Raw genomic sequence first — 5,507 nt, forward strand, 5'->3', positions numbered from 1 at the left:
TTAACGTGCGCTGACATCGCACAACGCACGGACGCCTCTTCGTTTCGCCTCCATCTAAGCACGGAAACCAGCACAGAGAAAGAGAGAGAGAGAGTGTGTGGTATGTGCGTGTATGTGTGCCTGCGTGCTTGTGTGTGTGAGTGTGTGCTGCGTGTGTGTGTTTGGTTGGTTTGGTTTGGTTTGTGGGGTTTAACGTCCCAAAGCGACTCACGCTATGAGAGACGCCGTTGTGGAGGGCTCCGGAAATTTCGTCCACCTGTGGTTCTTTACCGTGCACGGACATCGCACAGTACACGAGCGCCTTGCCTTTCGCCTCCATCGAAAAGCGGCCCCCGGAATCGCTCCCGCATCCTTGGGCAAAACATGAGAGGCAAGCCCATGAAATATATACATATATACATATACATGATCAAGATAATGTCATCCACATATCGACATTATCATAGATTCGCATTATATATAGAAAAAAAGACAGACACTAATTATTACATCACTTCCTCGTGGTTGACAGTAAAGTTCTTCCAGCAAGCTCACCAAATTTGCAGTTCAAAGTGTGAAACCACCTCCTGTTCCAAAGTGTTCCAATCAAAGAAACGAAAACCTGAATGCATTATTCAGGCAAAAATATTCCTGGATTGTGATTGATGAATCTGTCGAGTTTTTCTGGAATTGGGAAATGTAATGTAAGTGTGATAATTTACTTTTATCTTAGTTATACAGAATGAGACACAAAACTTTTAGACGTTGTAGGATAGCAAGACTGGTTAGTGTATCAAGAACGATTTCGGACAGCATCTGCTTCGACGAACTAGTGCGCCTATATCGACTGCATTTCCAGACTTTCAATAGAAAAAGATTGCGACAGTAATTTATAACCAAATGAACTACGTATATTTGAATAACCATGCACAATTTGTGATTAGAGTCGGATTGAGGTTTTAGAATTGTGTAGTGCTTTACAAGTTTAATTGTGAATTGAGGCATAACTCAAATTATTTGGAATTTTCATGAATAAGTACTGTTTTGTAATATATTGTATTCTGAATTTTTGTTAGATTTTGTTTTAACTGATGTTAAATTGACGTGAGTTTGCACTGTAATTTACTCAGGGACAACTGCTGCAATGTGTGAGCTCTCAGACACTCTTCAAGCTGTCCTAAAACAGCTTTTTTGCTTGAGGGCTTTCAACCTCGTGTTGAAAATAAACTGAAATGAACTGAATTGAATTCACTGCAGATTAAACAGACGGCCTTTCACTCGACAGCTTCAAGCGTAGATATTTGGCTTTAGGGGATTAGAAACTACTTAACGTTCGAATATTCAAAGGTCTGTCGTATTATCGTCACATAAGCAATACAATTGTCTTCCTTGGTAGAGTAGCATAGGGCCCGTTTAGTGAACATCAGCTTTCGCTCTGCTTTGCTTGCCACGTGTTCTATATGAGCCGTTCATCCCAAATCTGACGCCACAACAATGCCCGACTAGTTATGCTCAGTTGCAGTGTTGAGGATGATACTGCCACAACCATACGAAAAACAAACCTTAGATTTTTTTTTTTTTTTTTATTGACATTGTGACTGTTTTGGTCAGGTTGACGGTCATTTGCCAGGTTGTGCACAACTGGGACATTGAATTAAAGTCAATATGAACAACAATTTGATATTCGCGGTTTGTGCTTTCCTGTATAGGATGCGGGCGTCTAGGAATAATCGAATCTTGTATTTCACCTGACATGTTATGTCGTTTACAAACAGAATCAACATGATAGATTCTAAAACGGAGCCCTGCGGTACACCCGAAAGCACTGGCAGAGTTTGCCTAGTGTGAGCACGCACTGAACACACTGGTGGCGGTCAGATAACAACAGCTGCTCCACTGAACAGTTAGCCCATTCCCCAAACATTAAGAGAAGTTAATTATAAGTCTAGAACTGAGAATGCATACTGACATACATGCTGTCCAGTTAACGTTTTAGTAGCAGTTGGCGTTGGTACCTATGAAGAATATTGTTTACTTCAATGAACTCCGTAATTTATTTTAAAATTATACGTTAAAGAGTTTACAGCGATCGCATGCCAGATAAATCGGTCTATAATTTGTCTGGGAAGAGGGATCACCTAATTTGTACACTGGCAGAATTTTTCATTCCTCTGGGAGGCATTGTTAAAAGATTGATTTTAGTAAAGTACGCATAAATATTTGCTTATGGCTTCAGGGCAACCTTTTAGAAAGCAATTGGGCATTCCGTATAGACCACTACTCTTTTTTTTCTTATATATTTAAAATAATTAAAAATATTTCTGCTTCGGTTGTAAATAGCGCGGCAAACGGATCGTACTGCTCCTTGTTTTCCCTCCAAAAGTATATGTGGTGCCGTTATCAGGCGTTAAGACGGGCTGGAAGGACACGTTAAACACTTCCGCTGGTTTCTTCTCCTTGGTCGGTGATAACGATTTTGAGAAGTCATCTTGTGTCTGGTTTATTGCCAGTATATAGCGATGATTTAGTAATAGATTATACAGAATACCAGAATACATAGAGCATAGGACATTTTCTGCGCATACAACATGTGCCATGAATGTTGTACAGCCAGTGTTGCATACTCATTTCATATACTCTGTCGTATACTCTGTGACATACATATCGTATAGTCGATTCCAATACCTCGTGGCAACGCGTACATCGACCAAACCTGCCGATGTAGCAATATAATGTGTGGAGCACAGAAATGATATTTCGTGTTCATCGTCGCGAAGCCTGCCAGTGGATCACCGCAAATGAGACAGCAATCGAAAATGGTTCCTTGTTTTAAACACATGACCATTCTGAGAGATGCCATAATAAACTTACATGCGAATAGGTGAAGCAGCCCTGATCGAGAAGCTCAAGGGTTAATGTGTAAGCAGAGTCTCCGTTTCGTTTTTTAGAAAAGGTATAGCATTCATCTCTGTTTTTTCCTTATTTTATCTTTGAATTTATTGGCACTGTTTACGTGCCGTCATTTCAAATATTGGCTTTTTTATTTTTAAATCTATTTCGGTCTGGTTTTCCCTCTCTTTTATATCCAAATTTTTCGCACTAAGACCTCCAGTATCTTGAAGAAAACAAGCTGTCCGGCTAGTTAGTTTTCCATAGATTTTGCATAAGACGCACCAGCGCCTGTGCGTCTTACATGTTCCTCCCCCTATCGAAAAAAAAATGACAAAACAATAATACAAGAAATGAACCAGTTGTAAATTGGGACCTTGTCGTGTGTCGCAATTTGTTGTTTGTAGTAGTCTGTTCTTTGTTGCAATTTTGTCGCAGAATGTTGTTAGTCGTAGTGTGCTGTTTGTCGCAGTGTGCTGTTTGTAGTAGTGCGTAGCCTGTCGTAATTTGTTGCTTGTATCCTCTACAGCCATCCATTGTACGGCTACGCTCTGCAAAAACTCCACTATCTTGCTCCTATCATTCGCCTTTAGTCTACATATCCATATCATCAGCATTGTTCGGATCATTCTTAGCTTTCTTTTTTTTTTTGCCGTGTTAACAGCTGGCGTTCGCTTTCGCTCGACCATTTGCATCATCTCCGTTCTTTCATATGTTTCACTCGTTTTTCACTGTCCGCAGAATGTGTCACCGGAAATAGCCACCCAAAAATGACACATGTCATAGTACGAAGGTGTGTGTCGTCTCATCCTAATATATCATCGTTGGTAGGGTAAGGCTAAATGATATGGCGTAATACTCAGTTAATGCTGTAACGTGTGTAGTCATGCCTACGTAAGTGATGTCATATGTGGGGAGGCACAAAACATAAAGTTTGAAAATTATTTTTATATAGCGTCATGTGAACCTTGCAACTTCATTCTAATAGTGTGAAGCCATAAACAAGTCACTATAAGAAGTTTGGTTTTGTTTGGTTTTCTGGGGTTTACCGTCCCAAAGCGACTCAGGCTATGAGAGACGCCGTAGTAGAGGACTCTGGAAATTTCTACCACCTGGTTTTCTTTAACATGCACAGACATCGCACAGCACACGGGCTCTTGTCTTTTCTACTGCGTCGAAAAGCGGCCGCTGAGGCCGGAATTCGATCCCGCATCTTTATAAGCAGTAGTCCAGCGCCGTAACAACTGTGCTACACCGGAAGGGTTCACAGTAAGAAGTGATCATATTTTAAGACAACTTTAAAGCGATAACGCCACACCGAAGTCACTTGACAAGGAAATGTCACATGATTCAGGATTACTTTTAAAAAGTTATTACACCACACCGGAGTAACGTGATTCCTAATGGCGTGATGCTAGAGTCACGACTGCATTACTGAAACGATGACGTCACACCGCAGTCACGTGATTAGATGCCAGGCAAAAAGTAAGGGCGTCGAACATAAGATGTTAATATCGGATGATTTAGTATCGCCAGCAGTTGATTAGACGATAACCTTTACTGAAGCTGGCTTCAGCTTCATAGAACTGTTTAAAAATTGTATGCCCATAAACGCTCTCATTTTGGTTTTTATAATATGGCCCCGCCCAAACGGGCAGGGCCTCACAAAAATTCACTGATTAGCTCACCGTCCCTCTCCACGGTAATCTTTAGTAAAAGGCGAAAGATTATTTCGTATATTGAAGAGGAACCAGAGCGTTCGATGCCTTAATGACGGCAACGTCCGACGACGTCCTTCAAACGAGACACCCATTTAAGGCCAGTTGCTCTCTACTCTCAAGGCAAGATTGTCTCCCTAAAAGTGGCCGGAAGGCATGGGAAGCTTGCTAATGGGCAGACAGTGTTCGACGTATGCTGACTGTTAATTTATATACAGTGATCTTACGTGGCAAAAGCAGCGGCTCGAAATTTACCAGCACGGAACGTTGCCATAGTCTCGGCAGCCGCCGCAATAGTGCTGTGCGGTGGAGAAGCCGATAGCGCAGAGTGCATTCTCAATTGTCCGGCTGGAATCTTTCAGATGCAAACAACTTTCCGATAGGTGAGCCGAGCTTCAAGCACAATAGCCCGACAGTGACGTGGAATCTGCGCGAATCCATGTCGGCTGTGTATAGCGGTACAACATGCTTCGCTGTCACAAGCCCCTTGAACCACGTTTCAAAGCTGATCCAATCTGCTACAACAAGAGAGCAGGAATGACTGTTTGCGTTATGTAGAGGAGGTAAATCTCCTATTTTCTTTCTAAAAAGAATTGTTAATTTTCAACATCTACGTTCTCACATATTTGTTCATATAGAGGCCAACCAATATTTATGACCAGTCTGGACAATATGAAATTCAGGCGTTGTTTTTATATAGCGCATGAGCTTTCAGAGAAGTCAAAAACTGCCAGTTATCTATACAATGAACCCAAATGTAGAACCGCTCGACGTTACGATGGCGTGTGGTCAAACGTGTTACGATGGCGTGTGGCTCCTAGGAGGAAGTGGAAGCTGAGGAGGAAAGGCAGGGAGGTTAACCGGTAAAGGAACTGGTTTGCTAGGTACCCTGCATTGGGGAAGAGGGATAAGTGGGTATAA

General features: G+C 41.8%; 1 non-coding gene across 1 annotated transcript; it reads right to left on the reverse strand.

Annotated features, from left to right (window-relative positions):
- Window positions 1–4,507: 4,507 nt before the first annotated feature.
- Window positions 4,508–4,627, reverse strand: LOC146195775 (U5 spliceosomal RNA). The gene has a single exon (XR_014706297.1). It is a non-coding gene; the product is annotated as a U5 spliceosomal RNA (small nuclear RNA).
- Window positions 4,628–5,507: the final 880 nt, after the last annotated feature.

Source organism: Amblyomma maculatum, chromosome 3 (assembly GCF_055883805.1).
Source record: "Amblyomma maculatum isolate TAMU_Amacu chromosome 3, ASM5588380v1, whole genome shotgun sequence".
NCBI classification, from domain to species: domain Eukaryota; kingdom Metazoa; phylum Arthropoda; class Arachnida; order Ixodida; family Ixodidae; genus Amblyomma; species Amblyomma maculatum.